This window comes from Rhinatrema bivittatum, chromosome 6, assembly GCF_901001135.1.
Source record: "Rhinatrema bivittatum chromosome 6, aRhiBiv1.1, whole genome shotgun sequence".
In the NCBI taxonomy this organism is placed as follows: Eukaryota; Metazoa; Chordata; class Amphibia; order Gymnophiona; family Rhinatrematidae; genus Rhinatrema; species Rhinatrema bivittatum.
The window spans coordinates 172715672-172742760 of NC_042620.1; the positions used below are offsets into that span (position 1 = coordinate 172715672).

Consider the following 27089-nt stretch of genomic DNA (forward strand, 5'->3'; position numbering starts at 1 on the left):
CTGCACTCCGCAAACAATCTGCCTCTTCATGGTTCCTATATAGAGAATGAAGTGTTTTTTTCAGCCAGATTCCCTGCGGCATACTAACTTGAGAGAAAGGCAGGCAGGTGAGCTCAGAGGGTGAGCCACACAATCTGCGTGCAGTTGCTGATTTAAAATACTGATGTGACCCATAATAGCCAATTGTACTTCTGGATCCCAGGGGTTGCATTCCTGTGGTTACAGTGAAACATTAGAAGCCAAGAGGGCACCCGAGATTTGATCATTCTAATGCCACATCTGTCACTGGCTCCCAGATTACATGAGCCAGCTTTCATTGCTTTAAGATGGTTTTGGGGGTGGGGGATGTAGACGTGCCCTTCCCTCTTTTCATCTTCCAGTTCAGCTGGAACCTCCTCTACTAGGTTTAAGGTGCCAGGAACCTTCATTTGCAATCACCTGGGATTCTTCCTACATTTTTAACCCCTTCCCATCTACTCGCGCCGTTGCAGCCGCAGTCCTTGATGAGGGACCGCAGACCGCAGCTCCCAGGACGTGTGCATCCTGAGACTTGCCAGTAGGTGTTGTTGAGTAAAGGCAGGGACTATCTCGGCAATCTGGGGGCTGTGAATTCCACTTCTGCAACATCTCCAGTCCCAGTCAGAGCTGAGAAACAGTGCTCAGGAATAAAATCTAGGTCTCTCGGATGGCAGCGCACGGCATCGCCACTGGGTCGTCAAGCTGGCCCAATCAGATTTTCATCAAGTAATATGAGATCTTTATGACAGCAACTATATTGTACAATTTGCTTGCACAGAACCAAGCACACATGATATGTACTATTATTCTAAATAGCAAATAGCTGCACAGTACATTTCAAAGGCTGATAGTAAGAGAAAAATAAAGACATTGTACATTTTACTAAAGGGTGTGCATTATTACTTCTATTCCATTAGGATCAATAAATAAATTCTCAAAATACTGAGACAAATCTTACTAGGATCATTCTTACTGACAATGAAGACCAAGGATCTCAATTCATCCAAAAAGTGCTATAGGGAGTCCAAAGACTTAAAAAAAAAAAAAGATGAATCAAGAAAACAAAATGATTGTTTTTGTGCTGGTTGCCACAAAGCCATCTTTTTATTGTTGGCCACAATGAAGAGCAAAAAAAAGGATTCTGCTGTCTCACTGTTGTTGTGCAATCCATATGGGGACAAGTAATATCCACCCTGCCATGGGAGAATGGAAACGAGAGAGGAAATGTCGACACTACATTTAAATTGGATAGAAATACAGTTCCACCTGCTATTATGTGCATGGAACATTTTGGGGAAAATTTACATGCATACCTTTGAAAATCCAAAAACTATGCACGCCAGACCAAACACACGCTCCCCCTCCCCCCCACCAGCTCTGCCCTCAGGAACGCCTCTGCTCGATCTGGACAAACTTTACAAGCGAACAAGACATATGTGAATAAGCTTACCCGCATGTCGGGGGGGGGGGGGAAATTTTATAAACAAGACATTTCTGCGGGTAAAACACTTTTTTACCCTCCAAAATGACTTTCAAAATTGCCCTCATACCATTTTATCCCTATTGAAAAGGCAGGGGGAGGGACAAAAATAGCAAAATAAAATAATGCGATACCTTAACCAGCCAAAGCTGGAAAAGAAAGTCAAACGGACGGCATATGCAATTATAAATCACACATAGTGAGTGAGACTTGATCAAAAAGGAAAAAATGTGCAAAAAGGAAACTGATCTTCTCACCTACTAATGTTACACACCAGAAGTGATAAGGAGAACCAAGCTCTTAAGTTAGTAAGAGTTGTTATAAATAAATGTGAATGCACATATAACTAAACACACACACATACATACATACAAGCACAATCACTTTCATTTCTTTTATCTCTCAGATCGCTTCCCATGATGTAAAAGATCAACAGCTGTAATATTCAATTTTCAGATCTTTTTTTTTTTTAAAAAACAAAAACAGAATATATCTACAACCATCAATAAGGACATGCAAATGAAGGCGGTGCCATCTCACCCCTCTCGGGCAGAAATACCAGCAACATGGGACACCTTTTTTTCTTTACAGAAAGTACATTGAAATAAAAGTCACAGGTTTTAAAGCACAGCTGGCATATAGCTCTACGAACTCAAGAGACGTCATGGGAATTATATTTCCAGACTGATGTTACATACATCAGAGAGTCATCCTTTGGTTTCCACGTTTTTTTATGGCTAGCTAAAGTAATCAGCCTTCTCTATGGCACTTTAAAGCCTACAGAATAGGAGTTTGCATTTGCAAAGCACTAACTGCTTGATGTTTGTCAGATTCAGCTACAAAGAAAAAATGTAAAATCTGTGACAGATGTCTCTGCAGATATTATGAGAGGATCACCAGATCCAAATGTTCTAAATTACATATTATGTGTTAGAAGTTGAAAAGTTTCTAGAATTGAAAAGACAAAATTATTAAGGGGCCAATTTTCAAGGAGTTTAGGATCCAAACTTTTGGAGTTAGGCTCCTAAATTAGCCCTCTTGAAAATTTACTAGGGCTGAGTCCCTAAATTTAGGCTCCTAAAAAGTAAGTGGCTACGGGGTTGGAGTTCGGGCAGGGAGACAAAGTTAAGTTAGGTGCTTAGCCCTGATTTGCAGAACCAGGCACTTAATGTAGGTGTCCTAAATCTAGGTAAATAAATAGCAGTCCTAAATTTAGGAGCCTTTTAGACACCTAAATTAATGTGAATTTTCAGCTGCAAACTAAGGTACCTAATTTAGGGATTCAACTTTTTTTTTTTTATCTGCCCCTAAATGAATGTAATGCTTATGAAGGTGCTGGACTGACAGCAATGTAAATCAAAATTCTCCCATTTATTGGCAGAATAGTTACAGCGCAGGGAGCAGTGACTCACTGTGACTCATGGCTAAACGGGAGGGGGGGGGGGTGCCTTTAGCAGTGAGAGTAATTCAGTCTCCCTGGCTGTTTGATCTTTGGCCTCTCAGCTGAGGCTGCCAACAATGGGGGTCAATTAGAGTGATGATAGGTTTTTTAGTGACCTGTCCATGAAGAACTGAACTGAGACCATCAATTCATTTCACATATGGCTTTCAGAGGATAATAACATTTGGTCACTACCCAGAGGTGAAAGATTGTAAACCTGTGAAAATCCACTTGATAATCCAGGCTCTCTTAACGCTGGAAATTATATAGTAGACATATCTATTTTTAATGGATTTGCTATTAATCAGGCTTTTGATGTAACCTTTGAGGGTCTTACGTCAGGCCCGAATCTGGTGTAACGGGGTTCTTCATGTGCTATTTCACTCACATCTACAGCAGGTCTCTAAAAGTGAGGTCTTCTTGGTTAAAATGGTGCAATGAGAATGAGTTTATTCTTTTTTGTTTTCCTTATTGTTCTGTAAAGGAGAGGAGAAGGAAGGAAAATGCAGGTCCATTTGACTATAAAAGCCTGCGTTGCAAGACTGCCTGTTTCTCAATAGCATTGAACAAAGCTAGGGAAACCACTGTGTTCCGTTTTATCGTGAAAGGTCCCACTCGGGGGGCAGTTCCATCTTTCCATTCTGCTCTGACATGCTTCCTCTTTGAAAGTCCCACTCTACTATCAGGACTGTAAGCTCACATCTCCATGGTGATTTCATTTTCCTGGGATTTTGCACAATATTTTTACTGACTCGACATTTTCCTTCGCTCAGAAAAGGAGGGTGGCTGCCCCGCTTGAACAAGGATTTGCCCTCTCCCCTTCACCAATGGTCTACGAGGGTCAATGGTAGAGGACTTGATTTATTTTTAAGGACTTGATTTATTTTTAAGAGAAGTTTGAGTTTTTAGCAAGGCTAATCCGAATGCTGTCATTTCTCAGAGGTTAAAAGGAAATAGATTTTCCTTTTGTGACCATTAATCTTGAATTCTTCTGGTTTCCAGAAAAAGCACCGCAGCCTACACAGCTTTCATGGGCTGCTCTTGCAAAAGTTGATGCTGTAATTAAACATCCCTCTAAAGTGATTTACTGCTGAAGACACCAACACAAAGAGACATTTATTCTTCAAGAAACCTCTATTAGTTTCTCCAGATATGAGTTCAATGACGACTGTTTCTGAATGACCCAAATGCTACCTAGATATACCCACAAAATTATTCCTATATAGGAAAACATAAAACTTGTCAGGCTCAGAGAACTTAGGGAAACTATAGAAAGCAATAAATTCGAATTATGTTTTCTGGGAGGTTTTTTTGCCTCTGTCTATACTTGGAAACTCATTTCCCAGAGGTGTGTCGATAAATGCTTTCAAATGTTCTATCAACTACAAAAGAAGCAGAGAACGTTTTTTGTCGTTTACTGTGTTTTCCAGTTGCTGGAACAGGTGAGGTGTAACAAATTTAAATCTTCTGACAGATGTTTTCCTGAAAACAACAGTTACCTAAGAGAATACACAAATAACCATTTTGTTGAGAGCAGCTGCAACCACCACCATGACTTTTGTGAAAGTTCTGGGTGCCATAAGTTACAGTAAATGGTACTATTTTGTATTTAAAATGTTTTTTTTTTCATGCCACAAACCTGGGAATTGGTTTTTTTTTAATGGGAATGATGCTTAGGAATTTTGAAATATACAACTTTTAGCTCTGTGAAGACCATATTCTCCTCTAGTTCTACTGCAGCAAAAGTGGGCAATGATTCCATTTTGAATATCAAAATTGCAACAGTACATACCGTTTGGAAAAATAGAGAAATGCTTCCCCAATTTGAGATTCATATTAAACACTAAGAGGTCTACTTAGCTAGCTAGATCATGCCTGAAAATTCACCTTAGCTAACTTAGGCCTAGATTTATCAAAATGTTACAAATATAGCGGAAATGTTGCCCGTGATAAAAAAAAGGGGCATGATTAGAATAATTGACCTGCTCCCACATCGCATAGATAATTTCCGCAATGTGTGACAAATTTATCGTGCCTGTGCTATTTTTTGCTTCACATGCTGATTAATACACCACCGCAGGAGGCTTTACCGGGGAAAAGGTTTTTATCATAAATGAGCGAATGAGAGAGAGAGAGATGGAGAGAAAGAAAGAGCTTTGATTTTTCTAGTACTGACCCCGATATGCCTATTATCAGGCTGTCAGAGTCATGTCACTGCTATACAGAAGAGTTAATGATTTGCTTAAAACAAGGGGCTTCGGAAAACCTCCTCCAGAAAATTAATGTATATAATACATTCAAGTCCACTAGAGTCTCTGTTGCTATGTAAAAGCCCAACTCCAAAGTCAGATGTCCCAACACTGAATTAAAAAACTGATTTTAGTGGTAAAACCAGCTAAGAAGGAGGTTACAGAAAAATGAAATAAAATCTAACACCTCAATTTTTTATTGTATTTTTAAACCACTGATTTAATCGGTGAGATCCAACAGGAGTCTATTGTCAGATCATGACCACTGAATCTTGCTGACTGGCTGGTGGAAGCATTTGATTTTCTAATATTAAATAAAACATATATGTAACCCCCAAGGATGGAACAGAAAAAGCAGAGCTTTAGAACTGTCACAGAGCCAAAGCGAAAAACCTCTCTTCCTCACCTTTCCTCCAAAGGCAGTCACACATCAAAGAGCACTTCTCTGTATTGCGATGATTAACCATACAATTGGTTTATCCAGAAGAACAGGAGTGAAGTAAATACTATAGGATTTGGTTGTAGAAAAATAATAATAATAAAATCACGAAATACAACAAGGGGTGAATTTTCCAAAAATTACATGCGAAAAAATGAGCATATTCATGTGTAAGTGGCCTCTGCTCGCGTATTCCATATTTTATGAAAGTCAAAAATGTGTGCGGATTTTTACTTTTGCTCACGTATCTATGCGCATAGAAAAGCAGTGGTCTAGGGGCGTTCCCAGGCAGGACCAGCATTTATGTAAGTTGCTATTTTAAAAGACACACATTTTTACACCTGCTAATTATCACATGTGATATTAAACATGTTTATTGTGTAGTACTGACAGGGTGGGAGGAGTTCATGCTGATAAACCAGGAAGGTCTTGATGACTTGGAGTAGGACTGGGTGAACTGGTGAACTAAATGGCAAATAATTTCATTTATATGCGCATGTTTTAAATTGGCCAACTAATGCAGATAAATTGAAACTTATGTAAGTCACACTTTGCTTTTGCATGTAAGATACACGCATATATATTTTTAAAACAGGTAGGAAAAGTACACACTTTCAATGCATTGATATACTTGGTTTCATTGCATTGCATGTATCTGCATGTAAGCACCGTATCTTTGAAATTCAGCTGCCTCTCACTTACTCTACACACAATGGGGGCAATTCCCACTTGTCTACCTTGGTGCCAGATCCACATGTGCTTCTCGATCAGTGTATCTTGTAGCTAATTTTCAAAGAGCAACTACCCGATGTTTTCCCTTTGAAAACTAGATAAAAGATACATGGTAAAAAACTACCATGGATCTCACACTTGCTATATCTGCAGGGCAAGTCTGCACTGGAAAATGCATGCCTATATTTGAAAATTAAATATAACATGTGTATTTTAGCATTTTATCTCCCCTGTTTTCTCCCCACCCCCGAAACAGCCCGTTTTTTCCTTGGGCAAAAATACTCAACTAGTACAATATATATCTACCCACTCCACAGGGTTCATTTTATTGCACAGTTATAGTTGTTTACAAATTGTCCTCCCTATATCTAATACACAATTTTTTTTAAGGATCATTGAATCCTTGTATAAAAGGACCTTTGGTACCTTTACTAGGTCTGTGTTTCTGCCTGAGGGGGCCATATTCTCATGGTCAGAGCAGTGAGTGGACTAAACTATTTCCTATGGTTCTCTCTTCTAGGATTGACCACGATGGTGCAGTCCAGGGGTTTGATGAGAGAAGCCTAAAAGATTCTAGCCAGAAGGTTAGAAGCGGAAAAAGAGAGAGAGAGAGAGGAGTTCAGTCTCTCTCATCTCTTTGTAATAGTCTTGAGTTTGGGAAGAGATTAAATCAGGCTTTGTCCCTGTTACTCTATAGTCCGTATTGAGTATAGGGAGCCACACAGACTGTTCCCTATGGTGGTGCTTCTGATCCTTAGCTGTAAGTAACTGCTCCTATTGTTTTCATCAGTGGGGTGGAGTGTATATCCATTCTGAGAGAGTACACCTCTCACCTTGGGTCTGATCTCCTAAGCAGAGAAGAAGACCCTGATCTGATTTCAAGTCGAATAAAGATTTCCCAGGGACAAGTAAGATGCAAGTGTCAGATGCCTATTCTGACAGGCCTAGACATGTGGAAAGGGCAGAAGAGAAGAGGACAGTGCTGCTCATCCAGTGCTCTGTACCTAGCATCTCAGGAATTCAAAGGAGGCAAGGGGGGGGGGGGGGGAGAAGGAGAAGGGTGTGTAGGAGGGATTCATGTATTTATAGGTTCAGGGTCAACAAGAGTCCTTGGGAGCTTACCATCTGTTCATGGGAGCCTTCAACCCCAAGGGAACAGGAGTGAGGGGATCCCAAGAGAGTGACACATCAAAGAGCCATAACTCTTTTGATACATTCCAGTACTTGTTATGAAATCTAAATGTACAAAGACTGTAAACTGCAGCTGTCCGTACAAGCACAGGGGAACTCTGAAGGAGTGGTAGGGTTTGTAGAGCTGAGCAGATGTGTGGATGGGCAGACTAGATATGTTGTACAGTCTTTTTCTGCAGTCATATTTCAAAGTTTCTATGGAACATCATAACTTTGTGTCGTGCCTCCTTGGTTCACATCATCTAAATGCTCCCCTCCTTTCAGAGAATCTATAACCAGATTTGCAGGACTGAGGTGGGACTGAGGCCTAGTCCTGAATGTGCTTCCTAAATAACCACTTGCGCTGGGAAGGGGGGCTGTATTTGATACTGTGTTCAAAATAATGCAAAATGAACTTCTGATGAAATTGAGATTGGCAAACAAAACTCTTAGACTCCTTAAAATACAGGATTTAAGGAACTTCAAATCGTTTTCCCCCTTTTATTTTCCTCTTTTACTGCACATGACATAATAGGCATGAGAAGAAAACTTCAGAAAACGTGATGTAAGAACTCTTATGTAATCCTGAGCCTCTTCTAGAACTTTCTATAGCTGTCCATTTATCAGCGATTGCTAAACAAACAATTAGGTAAAATTAAGTAAGAAAAACATGATGGCTTTATGTTTATCAGTCATTATATTTTCTAATTACTAACTACAAATTACTGTAGGGTACACAATTTTCAAATGTACATACAACATCCTTGCACTGCAGTCAGATATTGTCAAATACAAGTAACCAATGTCATAATTCCTGCACAACAATAGTGCACAAAGCCATTAAACTGTTTCACAAACACAGTACTCTCTGTAACAATGTTCTTAAAAGCCACTGCTCCATTTAGGGATATTCCAGGTATAACTCACTGCACTCTTTACGTACAATGAAGAGGTAAGTGTAATTACAAAACAAAAAATGTTTGCAACAAAAAGAAAAGGTACTTTTCAGAAGCAAGGTCCTTTGCTAAATCAGCACATAGCAGCATAATTTATCACTTATTCAGCAGTTTGTAAATAGTGTTACTATTCTAAAGGACACAAGACAAACCATTGTTTAGTATAATTATGAATTATGAATCAACTGCACAGTCTGAATTGGCCCATAATTGCATTAACAATTAAGATGACGTTGCTGCATGTTTTTCTTTCAAAAGAAATCAATATTGCAAATTTGAAAAATACTAGAAGTGAGCACAACTTGAGAGAAAGCAAGTTGCAACCTCATTCTTAATAATGACATAGTTATAGTAAGGATTTAAAAAATTCCTCCATAAGTTTCGCATTATGGAAAAATGCAATCTCCATGCACTCTGTCCTCCTCACTGCCAATAATTTGGCTTCATAGAGCCTTCCGTCTCTCTCCTCCACAACCCATCCAACCAACCTCACCACTCAGTGTCCTCTCACCCCTTTCCCCCAACTCAGGTGAAGTCCTCCCTCTCCTCCCCTTTACACCTTGGTGCAGTCTTCTCTATTTCCTCTTCCATTTTGCTCCACACTCTCCTCCTCCCTCACTTGCCACTTCTCCACCCCACACTCCTCTACCTTTCTTCTCCATGTCATGCCCTCCCTCCCCCCTCACAATCCTCCCTTACTCCCCTCTCCTCCCCCATTCTCTTTCTGACATCACAGAACCCAAGACATTTTTCTGTTGCTCCTCTCCTCTAGGGGGAGGAAGCTTCTAGAAATGTGTCTCCTGATCTGCTTCAACAGTGGAACTGCTGGCAGGGGTTTTGATACGGCTCCCTGGCACTCTTCCTGTTCCTCTTCCATGCTGAAGAACAAAGAACCAAAGCACTTGTTTTGTCAATCAATCGATATACAACCAAAAAAACAAGAATGTGAACTATATAGCACATTGAAGATATAGTTCACATTCTTGTTTTTTTGGTTGTACCTCTTCCATGCTGAACATGTTCACTGAAGCCTGCATCTTCTAGCCTACTTGATGTCAGTGATGGCAACGATGCTCCCCGCAGACCCACTACAACATGCTGGTGCTTTCCATGGGCAGAAGGGATTTGAAGCGCACCATTTGAAGCAGACCATGCACCCCCTTCTTCTGAGAGCAAAAGAAAAGGGGAAAAGTTATGCATGCAGATTAGAAAATTCCATTCTGAATAAATAGTTTACTCCCCTTACCTGAACAATTCCCTCCATCCTTCCCCCCCCAAGAATGCTCCTTTTTAATATGCCTGGAAGTATGCCCGTTTTAGCTGAGGAGGGTAATTTTCAGAGAAGCCAATTTATGCAAGTATACGGCTTTGAAAATTGCCCTTCATGTGTCTATGGGGATAAAACAGAGAACATCTGGCCTGACGTGGGCAAATAAAAACTAAAGAAATAATTAAATACAGGAGTGAATTTTCAAAACTTTATGCCTGTTAAAATTAGCATATACGTGTGTAAGTAGTTTCTACTTGTAAACTTTGTATTTTATAAGTCAAAAACACACATGTATTTTCACTTTTCTGCACACATATATGTGCATATAAAAGAGGTGGTCTAGGAGCTTTCCAGGTACATAAGTTGCTATTTTAAAAGACATGCATGTAGATTTACCAGCTTTTTTGTGTATTTTTACACCTTCTAATCATGTGGTGTAAGTGATATTAAACATGTTTCTTGTGCAGTACTGACTGGGTGGGAGGTATGATGAACTGAGGAAGTTCAGGCTAAATAACCAAGGTCTTGATGACCTGGAGAGGGACAGGGAGAATAGTGGACTAATTAGTAAATTGGTTAATTTAATTTACGTGCACATTTTAAAATTAGCCAACATACACAAGTTAAGTTTTACTTTACTTTCACATACAAAATATATACAAGGTAAATTTTAAAAGTCCGACACGCACATCAATTAGGAGATGTGCGCATAAGTCAGGCTTACACACGCCTACCCTATTTTCAAAAGTTGGAGTTGCATGCACATCTCACTGAGTTTCAAAAAGGGGAGGGATATGGGCGTGGTCTGGGCGGGGCATGTGCATTCCAGGCGGGGCCAAGAGATGGGCTCATATCTACCTAAGCACCTGGGCACGCACCCAGGTCCACTGCCAGGCACATTTACTCCTGCTATGGAGGAGGTGTAAGTTAAAAAAAAACCAACCTGCCGTTTCGGATGGGTTTAAAGGGTCTGAGGTAACTGGGGGGGAGTGCATGCAGGTTATTAAATCAAGGGGGGTTGGGAGGACCTAGCTCATAACTGAGTTAACTACTGGACAAACTGATGAAACTGGCAATGGCATGGGTGCGCACCCATTTTAAAATTCCCTGATGCTGTAGAAGCGGGATTTATGCAGCTAGGCAAATGCCCATTCAAAATTGAGCGCACATGTGCATGCGCCCAGTGTATTTTATAACATGCGTGCATATGTGCTCGCATGTTATAAAACTGCCACGTCCCTGGGCATGCTGGCTTGAAAGTTACTGTCCCTGCAATTATATTTTTAAAATAGGTAGGAAAAGTAGAGATGTTCAGTGCATTGATATCTGTGGTTTAAATGCATTGTATGTATTCACGCTTAAGTATACATACGCACTTATATATACGCAGGGTAGATATACACGTATTTTGTAAAATGCGCGGGTTATAAAATACTTGCGTATATCTGCTTGCGGCCATTTATGTGCGTATAAGCCACCGCTTGCACTTGCTGAAAGCTATCCTCACATTGTTCCATTTTACTAAGGGTGAAAGGAGGGGTATATTTTTTTTTAAATTTATTTTGAGAGTGTTTGGTCAGTAATGCATTTCACAACTTTTGCCCTCCCCGCCCACACCTATTACAAAGAAACAGACCTATGCCATTCATGTAAGCCTTACTTTCCCCACAAAATATTTTACTGAAGGTACACTAAAACCTCTGCAAGGAAATGCCTTATTTGTATGTGTTTAGTAATATAAAATGTTTAGTATTGGGAGTAGAGAACATTATTTCTGTTATAAAAGCAATTCTAGCTGATTAGCCAATCGGCTTACTTGACTGGGCAGACACTCCAAACATTGCATTTCTCTAAATCAAGAGACAGAATGGGAAGACTAAAAAGCATAATACAGAGCCACAGAACTGATACGTGGTATGTCAGACATAACTGAATGGAAAGATTTACTGTACATTAAACACATTCAACCCGGAACTAGGGAGAACCAAGAAGGCATATTATTCTTTCTAGGATGCACAAGGGGCCTGAGAGTGAAACAAATGGTATTATTTTTTTATCTAATGAAGTCTAGACATAAGGACCCAGTGTCGTGAACTTAAGCAAAAGAAGGAACACATTTGATAGATTAGGGGAAGAAGCACTATGCTTTTTAAAAATAGAATTTGCAGTTTGCAAACTGAGACAACATTCAAGCTCACTTACAAATATTATTACTGTGTGAAAGAAATGGTCTGAGACAGTGAGTGAGTCCCTATGCTCATACTGTCTTTGAAAGTGCACCTTTGTTTGGATTTTCTATGTCTTTAGCAGAGCATCTATTTTTCTGCTTGAAGTCTGTCATCTATGGAACATCTGGAACATTTTTTGGCCAATGGGTGGACTCTAGGTCTCTGCTTCCCATGGCCTTCATTTCCTCTTTTAACTTTCTTACACAGCAACAATGACTAAATCAAGCTTGCCTGTCTTGGCAATTATACAGCTGTGCAAAGCTGATCCATCTGAACCTGATACACATGGGTAGATCAAAATATAAGGGGGAGGAAATATACTGTATGGGTTTTTTTTTCCAAATCAATTTTTAGTCTTGAACTTATATATATTTTTTTTTTTTTTACATGTACTAGTCTGCCAGCCCAAATAGCTCATACTTTCAACAGACAAGTGTAAAGTTAGATGCACAGCTGCAACGCAGACACCCATGCATGGCACCCATGGCAAATGACCTCTTCTGTAAGAAAAAAACTCAGTCTATTTAAAGGAAAATTGTACAATAATTCAGACCTTACTTCAAAACTTACCAGAGGTTTCAGAGAGAAAAATACTGGATTTTATATTGTTCATTCAAACACCAAATGTCCCATTATAAAACCATCCGTACATAAATCTATGTATACTCGTATCAGGTTTGTAATGGCGTTGGTCCCTGAAGACAACAATCCAAACTTGGGCCGTCTAACTTCTTTTCTAGTGAGTACAATTTGAGTTTGTCAAGCCTTTTGGGATAAATGTCTCCAAATGGGTTTGTTTTGCACATACCATGACAGAAATTAACCTCACTTATAAACAAGGGTTTGTGTTGCAGGCCCTGTACCATTTTGATAGCCCTTCTATGAACTAATTTCACACTAATAATGGCCTCCAGAAATGAACAGAGTGCTCAAGGTGGGGACTCACTGGTGACCTATACAAAAGCAATGCCACCTCCTTTGTGCTCCTGGAAATATCTCTCCTTTGGCCATAAGCACATACCATTAGCTTTCCCTGATGTTTTATTACACTGACTAGCAACTTTTGGATCAACTGTAATGATTAGTACTAGGTTGCTTGTTTGTTTGGCAGTTGCCAGTTCTTATCCTCTTAATTACCAAAGGGGTCATTTATCAAAGTGCTATGTGGCGTTTGTGATATTTTCGCAAAAGCATTTTCAGCTGCTAGGGGGAGAGAGAGAGCACGCCTAGCTATAAGGCCCTCATACTAGGTAGGTATTTATACCTCTATATGAGGCCCACCTAGCTACTCGAGTTGAGGTTTAGTTATTAGTGTAGGGGTTAGGGGCCACATTGACATTCAGAGTGCGAATAGTGCACTTTTGTGAAAATTTGATGACCTTCGGAGTGAGGAAACTCACCCAAAGATGAGATTTGTGCAATGTTCTCTCAACCTAGCTTGATGGACTCTCTATCTGAGGAACATCAAGCTAGGTTGAGAGAACACTGCACAAATCACATCTTTGGGTGAGTTTGCTCAAGTAGCTAGGTGGGCCTCATATAGAGGTATAAATACTTACTTAGTATGAGGCGAGGCTAGTCTCTCTCTCTCTCTCTCTCTCCCCCCCCAGTGGTTGTAGATAGGAATTACAACAATTGTGCTACTTACCGCAAAGTGCAAAAAAGTTATCACAGTTTGCGGGAATACCTATGCAAAGCACTAAGATAGGCAGTTTATCACAAAGTGCACCATTACCACAAAACACACCCCTTTTCCTATCGCATGCGATATTTAGTGCATTTTGACAAATCCAGGCCCAAGTGCCTAATAGATTTTTGCTCCCCAAATGCATGATTTTACATTTTGTGCATTGAAGCACAGATTGGTGATTCTTACAGCTTTTTCAAGTCCCCTTTCATTTTTTTCCATCCTTTCCGGGGTGGCTACCTGTTACAGATTGTTGTGTCATTTGCAAATAAGCATAATTTTTCTGCAATGTTGTTAAACAAGATATTGAAAAGAACCAGCACTGTCACCAAGCCTGTTATCACAGTGGATGCCATTGATTTTTGCTTTACTAGTTCTTCACCCAGTTAATGACTTTCTGTCCTACACCTATATGTATAAGTTTGTTAGCAGTCTTCTATGCAGAGCAATGTCAATAGATTTACAATAATCCACATAGGCCATATTCACTTTTACTCCACCCTGATCCACTATTTTTGTCACCTCATCAGGGAACTCAATCAGCTCACAGTACAAGTACAGAGCAGAGATGTACAAGCCTGATCCTTCAGAGCCTGTTTTTCAGGATATCTACAATGAATATTTATCAAGCATGATTGCACCCATCTGCTCTGGGAACCAGAGCAGTTTATTTTGCAGCAGGTCCTCAAATATATTGTTTGGGAGCCTTTGGTATAGAGTACAGGTACTTTCACTCTCCAAAAACATCCACAGTATCAATATTTATTTATTTATTTGCTAGATTTGTAATCTGCCTGTACCGAAGCCCTCAGCGGTGAACACAAAAAAAAGCTAAAAAGCAGCCTCAGGGGATGGAAATCATAACAATGGGGATTAGGAATAAATAACATGCACACTTATTTTCCAAACAAATGTGAAATTGAAAAGGACTGTCTATGCCAAGAGAATGGAGTCCTCGCGGTAAGATTTATAGGCCACCCATCACCAGATGCCGATTACAGCTGGCAAACTAGTTTTGTTAAGATTACACTGTAATTACTGTTTTGTGGCGCAATAACCAATTCAATAAATCTTGTGTTGTTTTTTTTTTACCTATGGGAATATAAAGTTGTCAAGAAGGTAAAGGCAGCATGTGCCACTTCAAACTTTTGTGTCTCATCACAAGCGATGATTGCTAAATTTACCTTTGATATCCCTCCTATAAAGGGAATAAGCAATGGTACGCTTAGTTTCCCTAATCAGACATCCTATAGTGACTTGGGCTGCTGAGTTTTCTAAACAGAGGTTTGGAATTCAAGGAGGGTCTCATGAAAATGTGCTGAAATGAAAAGGGTCGGCATCCTGCGCCCTACAGTACAAAAATCCCTCTTCCCCACATCTTCTCCCTTTAGCCCTTCAGTAATGCCTATCATTTCTGGAAAGCTTCTCCAGTGACATTGTTTGGGTGGAAAGAGAGGTGTAGGATTTTTAGCAGGCTACCAATAAAAAGGGCCCTGTACTCTAGCGCGCTGGAAGTCAACACAAGTTGCCCCTGTTCCCCCGCCTGCACGAACGGTGTTTCTAGGTGACCGGAACCACACAACCATTACATATTCTATCATTTCATTTGCTATAGTTTTCCTTTGTAAGCAAGCGATCTGTTGTCTTTTCATTGTGTTTGTATGCACCATAGCAGGGGTGGCCAACTCTAGTCCTCAGGAGCCGCAAACAGGCCAGGTTTCTCAAGAGACCCACAATGAATATGCATGAGATAAATTTGCATTCAGCAGAGGCAGTGCATGCAAATCTATCTCATGCATACTCATTGAGGGTATCCTGAAAACCTGGCCTGTTTGCGGCTCTCGAGGACCGGAGTCGACCGCCCCTGCACGATGCACTTTATTCTTGTATTTTGAAAATATAAAATTTAAAAAAAATAAGAAAGGCGAACATGAAAAGATGTATGCATTGCCATGCTAGCAAATGGACCACTACTTTTTGATATCTCATAAAATTTCATTACAGTACTCATGTGTATAACAAAAGTATTAAACTCTTCTTTTACCCTTCTGCCTCTTAGGCTCCCATGTGAGAACTAGTGTTTTATTATGCACTAGGCACTTTAGGCAAAAGGTTATATAATCTGGGAGGGGAGGAAAAAGAGAAAGGCCAGGATCCTTCACAATCCTCAAGAAATCCATTATCAAATTATTCAACAGAGACACTATCAACAAATGTCAAGAAGATGCGGTACATTTAGAACTGTTCCTTCATTCTTGCTGCTTGACTCATTTATACACTATTTTTCCTTTTCTTTTTTAAAGATCCTGCATAAAAACTGTTTCACGTTTTCTTTTTCTTACATCTTTTTTTTGTTTCTGTCATCTCTTGCAGAGGCATTATTATCATAAAATACAGAATAGACGCACGTATGATACTGTTAGTCAGAAAGAGCTAGGGGGGCGGGGTTTTCTTGTTTGCTGGTACAGACTACGCTTCAACACCTAACAACCCAGAGGTCCATATTCAAAAGCATTTAGCCAGATAACTTGGAAATTATCTGGCTCACTGAAGATTCGGGCACTTACCTGCTAAAATTCTAGCCAGAAAATAAGTTAGGAGGCTAGAATTTGGCGAGATAACTTAGGGGTGTTCCCGGGAGAATAACTGGGAGGAGAGGAGTTAGCCGGATAAGGGCTAGATTCATAATTCCCTGCAGAATGATGAGCTGTGTGGTAAAGGGGCAGGGGCGCTAGTGTGCAGCCGGCCACATCACGGCGGTGCGGTTTCGCCCGCCGTGTCCAAAACATTATTGCCGGCAGCTGGATAAATTTATCCAGCTAACTTTAACATAGGGAAGACATATGGGATAAGTTAGCTGGCTAACTAGCCAAGCTACGCAGAGGCTGAATATGGACTTCCTGATTACCACCGTGTGATGTCATTCTGTGTTTCTCTGAAGTGGTTCACTGAGAGCTGCCCACCAAACCCCCACCATTTCTAAAATGGGCTGCTCAGCCACCTTCAGACTATGGTTGGAAGAACTCAAAGAGGGTTCTGGTTTTGTGAAACCTCTAAAACTGTTGGCAGTGTTCTGAATGTTTTATATAATGTTTTGGGTTTTACAAAACTATGTTGACTTTTGTAAAATCTTACAAAAAATATTTTTCTAAGGGAAATAACATACAAAATATAGTTCAGACTGTTGCATACTACTGAAGCTTATAGGTCTAAAACACAATAAACTGTTCTATTAATTTTCCATCCATTTACTGTATACTCACAGTGACAGTAACTTTCAAATGGGTGCACACTGCACAGGCACACATATACACGTGCGCATTGGCACACGCCCAGATACAAGGACAATACGTAACGTGCGCACATATGTAATAAAATAGCCCCGGAGCGTGGTTGTATGTGCTCAATTTTATAATTGGGCACGCTCAGCTAAATAAACTCGGGTTTGAGCTGCGCAAGTTGGAAAATTTTAAAACAGGCGTGCATCCACGTCATGACCAGTTTCACCAGTTCCTCCACCAGTCTGCCCAGTGTACAGCTAGGTCCTCCAAATCCCCCTGGTTCATTAGCCTGCATCCCACCTGAAACATCTGAGATTTACCTACAAACAGTTTTATTTAGACTTACACCTCCCCATTAGCAAAAGTAAAGTTACCCGGCTCTAGAACTGTGCATACACCCAGGCTCGTCCCTACTTATGTGCACATCTCACGGCCCCGCCCTGGAATGCCAACACCCTGCCCCTTTTTTGTTCCATGTGAGATATTTCCACATTGGCATTTGCATGCATGGGTGGACTCGTGCATGTACTACATGAGCACATACCACCTAATTCTGGCACACGCACACCTTTTAAAATTCACCTTTACAAGTTGCCCTAGCTCCCAATGACTGAAATTGTTGAGGGAGCCTCCAATCAATTACTGGTTATGGAAGAGATTTTAAACAGGACAATAACTTCTGTTAATGGGATATGCCTCTGTTTTCCATCATCAACAGGAGAAGGTAAAGCATCATAGAAAACAGATATTTAAACACCATGAACCCTCGACTAGAATACATTGGAAAACAGCTTTTCTGAATTTATAAATTTCATCCTTGGTGTTTAGACTTCGATGATTTTAAACTGGTTACATTAATTAATAAAGACATCGTCTAATTGAAGAAATTAACTCAAAGCATTAAATATTTAAAACCAGCAGATTGACTTATAGAACTAAATTACATCCTTAAATAATTCATATGTACATGTGCCTAATCAGACTGCTCACTGCACCTATCCATAAACTGAATGGACAGAAGGCAGTACTTAAAGGCAAATACATTCTTGTTAAAAGCCCCTCACCTTTCTGCAGCACTCTCATGAGCTACTATTATGAAGACCTGAGAAGCATGATATAAGAATCTCTTTAAAAAGGAGTCAAACTTTATAAAAATTATGAGATACAAAATACAAATTATTGTTCCAATGATTAATTTAGACTAGCTGAAACATTTTCAACATACCCTTTCTTTTTCTTTTTTTAACTGTTTATTTTTAACAGAAACAGACAATGTGCTATATAATAAAAATATACCAATCAATGTACACAACTGTGACATAAAACCTATAGGATAATTGGACCCCAACTTAGCCACCCAAACAGCCATCTCTACTGTACCATTAAACAGGATGCATGGCTCAGTCCGGGCCCCACACTCTGTCATATACCGAGGATTTGTTTGTATATCAGTTCCACCTTCCTGCTGTCTGTGATCTCCATGCCACACTGCACCTTGAAGCAACTCCTATCTTCTAGGGATGTGCATTCATTTGAAATGAAACAGGAAATTAAAAAAAAAAAAATTCCCATTGTGATTCAATTCATTTTTTTAAACAAAACAAAAGAAAAACACAAGAAATGTCATATGAGACAACTGCACCGGCCTCATGTTAGTGTAGGTGGGAGGAGTGACTTGGGCTCTCTCCTGCCTATGGAAGACGTCTGGATGGGGTAAGATGTGATGTAAGAAATCTGGGAGGGGGACTTTTTTTTTTTTTTTTTATTATTTACTTTACTCAGGACAGCTTTTATTTGTTCAATTTTGCTTTTTGGTTTCTTTTATTATTTTGTTTCTTTTGTTTTGAATAAATGAAGCAAAATGAAATAAACGAAAGGAAAAATATGAAAAATATAAAACAAAACAAAAAATGTTCAGTGCACATGGGTCGGTGCATTCAAGGAGAGTGCACAATTGTGCACCTTGTGTCGCCTTGCGTAGCCGGGCCTTGCATCGCTGGGCCTTTTTAAAATAGGCCCGGCGTGCGTAACCCTTTTAAAATCCGGCCCATAGTCTTTGCTCTACAGGTTTACTTGGCCCAGTTCATGTTCTGTGAATGCACACATAGGAGTGACTTTTTAAAGAAGTTAAAATGTAAAAATAAGCATACATCACAGCATTTTTCAAAAGCCCATTTATGAGCGTAATGTCCATTTACATCCGTAAAACCCAGTTTTACACATAAAAATCCTTTTGAAAATTACCTCCATAATGTATTCTTGACCTGTCACAACAGCATGGGATTCCTGCTTACATTTTATTGAAGCCTGCTAAATAAATATGTGTGTGTTTCTATCAGATCCTCCATTTCTCTGCTTTCTTCCAGTGAGCACATTCGGAGTTCCTTACGAATCAAAGTAAATCAGAATACTGTTGTTCTGAACCTCATCATGCAGGCACCACACTGATACATATAGGGGCAGATTTTCAAAAGGTTACAAGCACCGGGCCTATTTTCAAAAGGCCCGGCAACGTGGGTAAAGCCCCGGGATGCATGTAAGTCCCGGGGCTTGCAAAAAGGGGTGGGGAGGGTCCAGAGCCTCCCGGCACAGCGTCCATTTGCCGCTGTGCCCAGGGCTGAAGTAAGTTTTAAAATAAAAGAAAATTCGGCATAAAGATAGAGGGGAAAGGGCGAGGGAGGTAGGGGAAGAGAAGGGAAGGTGGGGTGGGGTGGGGGGGGGGGTAGGGAAGTTCCCTCCGAGGCCGCTCCGATTTCGGAGCAGCCTGGGAGGGAATGGGGAAAGGCCACGCGGCTTGGCGCGGGCTCGGCGCACGCAAGATGCACAACTGTGCACCCCCTTGGGCGCACCGACCCCCGATTTTATAACATGGGCGCGCATGTTATAAAATCAGGCGTACAAGTGTGTGCGCCGGGTAGCGTGCGCACATGTATGCCGGTGCATAGGTCTGAAAATTGACTCCATATAGCATAAATAAAGCACGAACAAAGCCTTCTCTCTTCCCAGTCCCAAACTCAGGACAGAGACAGCTCTCTCCACAGTCACATACTCAACACCTGTCTCTCCTTTTCCCTACAGACAAGCATTAGGCTTACTCTCTCTTTGCTTTTCAGTTGTCTTCAAGCCAAACAAATATTTTTGTCACACTTTTGTGAGTTTGTCTCCTTGTTTTATTGACCAGCATCTCTTTTCTGGTGGGTTTTTCTCTTTGCTTCCTGCTCTTCTTTGATTCTCCTCCCCTCTCCTTCTATGCTCTCTGCCTCCTTTTCTCCATCACTAGCCTAGCGTCATCCCCACTTGTGATCCGAACCTACTGCAAGTCACAGGCCCTTTCTGAGCAAGGGCCCTGAAATTTAACACAATTTCCTCAGGCCATGGGACATATAATTTTCCAAGATATTTAGAGAGATATTTTTAACCCATCTATGTAGTTTGCAGCCCTGTGGTTAGAGAGTACCTGCAGACATGCAAGCTGATTTTCAAATGTTTTCCTTCAAAAATCCCTTTCCAAATGAGGCCTGTAGGCACTTAAGTGTACACAGAATTTGCAGATGCAAACTCTCTGCTGGGAAGAACACATGAGAAGTTAAAAATCAACTCTCCATGGAAACTTTGCTGGGACAATCCTGGCCCTGCCCCCAGCACTGCCCCTATTCTTAGCATTGGTATGGAGAGGCAATTTTGTAAGACGTTTTTTCCTTGGGTAAGCAGCCTGTCACCCAAAGAAATCCTTCTGAAAATCCCCCTCCTTAAATTCCTGTTATATCCCACTTTCATATTCTTTTTCTAAATTTCATCCCTGGTTAAAATGATTTTAAGGGAAGAACACAAAGGGGTGTGTATGATCTTCTGTAAGGTTGCATGAAAGTACCAGTTGCAATCTAGATAAATGTATTTGTCCCATAATTTAGAAGGAACTGCATATGTAAAAGATAATGCAAGAAGTGTTACATTTCATTTAGTTGTAATTATGCAAAACCTACTAGTAACTGCCCCAGGCAATTTCCACCCGCTCTCATCTGCTGACTGATCCGTGACCCAATATCTAGGATCAAGCAGAAAGCAGCTTAGTGGAGCCACTCTCAGACAATGTACTCCTGTAACTCAAATATTTCACACGCTTAACAGCCATATACTGTATATTCTTTCCCACAAACTGAATGCTACAATGCAGCATTTTTGTATGTCTGTCTTTCTACCTTAACATAAGAAGTTATACTGACAATATATAAGGACATTCTTTTCCAGTGTTTATTCTGTTTTCCCAGGGAAGATTTCAGTGTTTATTGCAACAAAAGCAAAAAAGGGAAGAATCCGTGGGAAAAAAAAAAGCTTGTCAATTTTTTGAGTAAATTCATTGTTCTTGTTGTATTAAACACTGATACATTCCCAGAAAAAATAAAAAGAAAGATCTCCAACTACGTAGAACATTTTATTGGAAAACAATGGAAACATATAAAAAAAAATCAGAGAAAGATGTAGCAGATTTACAGGTACCAGTACACCTATGTTTATTGTAGACACACCTATTCTCTTTGAGTCTTAATTAAACATGTTCTGGATGTGTATATATATATATATATATATATATATATATATATATATATATATATATATATATATATATATATATATTATTTATTTATTTATTTTTTTGTTAAAGGTCCCATGGGTGTGCACATAAGAATAATCTTTAATTTGTTTAAACACAGTATCTCATCCCTGGCTTTATTTCTCTCTTCAGTTAAGTATAGGCAATTCTGTCTCCAGGGTGGATGAAAGACCTTACATTTCGGTAGGAGGGGTATTCACTTGTCAGCACATATGACATAAGATAAGTCTGTGTCTCAGTGCGTTGTTAGGTGGTTAAAAAGCTTCCTGACAATCATTTCTGATGAAGTCATTCTGTACTGTTTTTCTTGAGGAATCAGACACTAATGTTCATCATTCTTATAAGCTGGAATCTAGTAAGAACTAGATCTGATACTGTCTTTAACAAAAGTCATCACCCCATATTATCTTACAAATGATAATATCAATTGTCTTTCACTAATCCTAGGCTTAAAGATTGTGTGCTGTCTATCTAGAATGAGGTTAAAGTTTTCTTAGACCACCAGAGCATCCAAGTTTAAAAGTACTACAAATACTAAGCTACCAGAAATTGCATCTGCAACACAAAACCTAGAATAGCTGTTTTCTAAGTATTTCTAAGCTGTGGTACAGCTACAAGGAAGTTGCATAAACTAATACAAAAAAAACAGAAAACATTTCTTCAAAAGTAGTAATCTGTGCTAGGGATGTACAGGCAAAATATTTTTCGTTTGGTTCATTTTGTTAATTTTTGGCCTAATTTTATTTCCAAGAGTAATTTGTTTTCATTTTATTCAGATTTATCATTTCAACAAATAACATGCATTATTTGTAAATAGTGTGTACTGTTTGCCAAAAATCCAAAAATTTTGGGGGGTTTTTGAGACATTTTCAATTCATTACAGATTTAATGAAACAAAACAAAAATGATCTCATTCAGTACGGAATGCACATTTGTCTTAAACAAATGCACCCTAATATTTGCCAACTACAGACTTAGCTTTAAAAGTCTGGGGATCCTCTTCATAACAGATATGAACAGATTTTTATTTTACATAAGGGAAAGACTTTTCTAAAACAAGGAGCCATCAGCAAAAAGGGGATTTCTTCAAAGCCTGGCTCTCACCAAAACAAACAAGATGGGGGCAGAAAAGACCATTTGCCAACACAGATTGCACTAGAGGCAGCTGGGAAGAAGAAGAGTTGCATTGTATTTAAATAAGATTTTTAACTAAAAATGATCTGATACATTTCTAAATAAGTAGATTTCTTTTTTACACAGTATAGTTCACAGCACAAAGGATCCCTAATACTAATGAAGCTGTACCTTGGCATTATCTCTATTACAGAAGTTCCCAACTAGCGTTCTATCAATAGCCCTCAGTAAATATTTTAAGGAAAAGTTTTCCCAGTGTTATCAAGATCACAAACAAAATAATTAGAAAATCCTACTTTTGATCCCTGTTCTGAGGTTGTCAGATGCCAGCTACTTTCCTTTGGCCAAAGAATCTGAAACCAAATAGGAAAACAAAAAGCATTTTAATTTCTTTCTGGCAACAAGCAATTTACTACAAGATACCAAACAAAGGGGGTCGTTTATCAAAGGCTTACCACACGCGATAGAAGGGCCTTTTCGTTACTAACATTATCGTCGGCGGTAGCGCACCAAATATCACCACCTTTCACTGTGGCGCTATTCGGTGCAAAAGCTGGCACACCGCGGCCGCCCAAATCGCGCCGCTCTGGTGTGAAGGCTGTGGGCTTTCGCAGGCCCGTCCACCCCCCATTTTCGCTGGATTCACCATTCTGCGATAGAATGGTGAATCCAAGCCTTAGAGGGCAATGGACTAAATTACAAAAGGATATCGTAAAAAAAAAGGGAGCTTCATGTGAAAAACAAATGCTCCAAAATGTACAAAAATGCTGAAATTTTGGCATTTTGCTTTTGAAGCTCTCTTTTGCAAAACCACTTTGCATTTTCCCCCTTTGCAAATACTAAACTTTAGTGCATAGCCTGCTACTCATAAAAGTTTACTAAAACTCTGAGATAACGATTTGCTGCGAAGCAATTTGCAAAGCAACTGATAAACTCAGAATTCAGCAAAAAATAAAAAATAAATAAAACAGGGCATGAAAATGACTTTATAGGTCAGTTTCCACAAAACAGTATTTAAAGCCCTACAAGAAACTGGACCAGTCTGGTTGTTTTTTTTTTTTGCATGATGTGTTTAACTTGTATGCCCTCCCCTCTTCAAGCCTTACAGAAGGCTAGATGTTCCAGGAGTTAATCATTGCCACTTACAACTCATCAGAAAAAGTTTATCACTGGCATGAAGACTGCACCCTGATTTAATGAAATTTCACAAGGGCTTGAAGGCTTGGTTATTCAAGTAAGCATTCCCTGAGAAAGATATAGCGCGGTGATAGGATTCATGCTAGTAGTTGACATGTTCTGACCAAGTGATGATGATTTAATATGATCTGTGTGTGTACTTTTTATGGTATGATTATCATATGTTACATGTTTTAGATGTCATTCTCAATGTACAATGATGATGAAAATCACAGAATACAAGTTTTTAAATAAATGAAGGTAACTACACCTGAATGAAGTGTAGTTATTTTTTTCGGCCATTCTGGGAGCTGAAGTTTGTACGCAACATTTCTACCCAACTCATTTGCATGGGTAGAAAACGTGCATGCAAACGAGGCCATTAATCCACAGGAAATCCTGCAAGTTAGTACAATGAACTTTACAATACTATGCATATATCTAAAAACTAAACAGAGGTACAGGAGATTTTTGTCTCTTGTCCATTACTGTGTGGACCAGGACCATTGTCAGTTCTGGGCACACAGGGCCCATGCTCTGAATCTCTTCCTCAGTGCCCCAAATGTCCGATGACTGTCAGTTGGCAAAAAGGAAAGGCCCAGTTGTTGCTAATCCAGCCACAGAAGAGGCCCGTCAAGGCTGTCTTGGACCCCAATCCACGGCAGCCCAAGAAGAAGCCTGACGGGGTTGAGGGGGAGGTCCGAAATGACAGCCTGAAAGGGAATGAGTGTGAAAGAGAGAGGGAGATGGTGTGTGAGAGTTTGAGCATGTGTGAGTGTGAGAGAAAGCGGGAATATTTGTAACAGCATGAACGAGTGTCAATGTGAGAGAGAGGGAGTTTGCGAGTGTGATTGAGAGAGAGGGAGTGTGTGTGTGACAGTAGGGATATGTATATGGGCCAGATTTTGTAACCTGCGCACACAAATCTATGCCCGATTTTATAACATGCGCGCGCAGCTGTGCGCATGTTATAAAATCCGGGGTCGGCGTGCGCAAGGGGGTGCACACTTGTGCACCTTGCGCTCGCCGAGCCCTAGGGAAGCCCCGATGGCTTTACCCCTTCCCTCCGAGGCCGCTCCAATTTTGGAGCGGCCTCGGAGGGAACTTTCCTTCCACCCCCCACCTTCCCCTCCCTTCCCCTATCTAACCTGCCCCCAGCCCTAACTAAATCCCCCCCCCCCACCTTTGTTTTATTATTTACGCCTGCTTCCGGGCAGGCGTAGGTTGTGCCCACCAGCTGAGTGCCAGCACACAATCCCCGGGCCCAGCCGCAGTGGCGAGACCTGTGGCCATGCCCATACCCCACCCCTCCCCGCCCATGCCCCACCCATTTTTTCAAGTCCTAGGACATACGCGCGTCACGGGGCTTGTGCGTGTCGCCGAGCCTATGCAAAATAGGCTCATCACGCGCAGGAGGGGTTTTAAAGGGTTACACGCGTATATTACGCGTGTAACCCTTTTAAAATCCGCCCCTGTGTGAGAGATTTTGTGTGGGTGCGAGAGAGTGGGGATGTGTGTGAATGTGATAGAGAGGGAGTGTGTGAGCGTGCATGAGAAGGAAGTGTGTGCGACAGTAGGGGTATGTGTATGACAGTGTGTGTGAGAGGGTATGTTTGAGATAAAGGGAGTGTGAGGGAGTGTCTGTGTGTTTAAGAAAAGTTGTGTATGTGAGAGAGACTGTGTGTGAACTTATATGTGTGTATGAGAGAGAGAAGGAGTGTGATTGGGAGATAGAAACATAGAAATGACAGCAGAAAAGGACCATCCAGTCTGCCCAGCAAACTTATGGTAGCATCAGGCAACAAGCGGAAGATTGATGAGCCCTTAGTCTCACATTTCCTTGAACAACAACATTGCTTTGAGGACATTAGGTGGTCAGTATTAGAATATGTATCCAAGCACTGGCGCGGAGGGGACAGAATTAAACAACTAAGACAATGCGATCAGCAGTGGATTTTTCAATTAAACACAGTGTCTCCACATGGTTTGAACCGGGAGATTGAATGGACTCAATGTGTGTGAAAGCCGAGATATTTCTGTTTAGGATGTTCCGAATATAAATACGGGTGCTTGATTTTACATATACAAAAACATACACATATGCAACTGATACTCGTTTAACAAAACAAGCGCGTGGTAGCAAATACAAATCGCGAGACTTAAAATCAGACCAACCTTGCAGCAATCATGAATAATCAGTCCAATCTTATCGGAATGCATGCGCTTAAAAGCACCATAGCGCAAACTGCCCCATTAGGAGGTTTCTCCCCTGCCGCGACGATGCAATGTACCCGATCGCGGTTTTGTAAGTAACACTCAAATATCTGTAAGGCGAGCACAATCCCAAGAAAATGGTTGTAGTAACATTTTGTCTTTTTAAAGGTATTTAAAGCGTAAATGCTGATATCCCATTCAGCGAAGAAGAAATGACGTCCAGTCAGAGAAGTTGCTGAGGCAGCTTTGGACGCGAAACGTGGACATGTCGAACTGTACTCTGTCATCATTGGGAGGGTTGTATCCCCCGTGAACTGGACTCTGCTACCCTTGAAAGGGAAGTACTTTAAAATTAATATTTTCACAAGAATGTCACTACTACTTAAAAAATGAAATATTGAGACCACGTGACCTGATGAGCCGGTAAGCTGCATGCAGACCGTGCTCCTGGCTCCCCCACCACATCGCAGCAATTACAGGCAGCGAATTTCTGAGCAAAGTGGCGTCCCCAACAGAGCAAGGAACACAGAAGCCGATTACAGATTTTTTTTGCACCGAAGAGGCTGCTATGTCCGCGAAACCGCAAAGGAAAGATAAGCTTCCTACCCGGCAGAGTGAGGCCAAGATGGCCGCCAGCCCCCCGAGCCCTGGACCCGCGACGGGAACGGCAGATATTGTGAGTGAAGTGACCGGGGCGGTTGTTAAGGCGCTAGAACCGAGGTTCAGTGACTTGGTGCAGAAAATTAATTTGGGTAATGAAACCCTTTTGGAAATAAAACAACAAGTAGCAGACACTCAGCAACGTGTGGCTGATGTGGAAGCAGAGGCGCAAAATTTAGTACAAAACCAGGGCACCATGCTCAAGAAAATCTCTGAATTAGAAAACAAAGTGGAGGATCTGGAAAACAGATCAAGGAGGAATAATCTGAGATTCGTGGGGTTTCCAGAGTCCGTGGCAGATAGGGAACTGGCACATGTGTTGGAAACATGGCTGCCTGCAGC

General features: G+C 40.6%; 1 protein-coding gene across 1 annotated transcript in view; it reads right to left on the reverse strand.

Annotated features, from left to right (window-relative positions):
• Positions 1-27089, reverse strand: part of MAP2 (microtubule associated protein 2) — a 752988-nt gene that overhangs the window by 581146 nt on the left and 144753 nt on the right. Inside the window, exon 2 of the mRNA XM_029607915.1 lies at positions 22994-23050. The gene's annotated coding sequence lies outside the window, so the exon portion shown is untranslated. The remainder of the gene's footprint in view (positions 1-22993; positions 23051-27089) is intronic.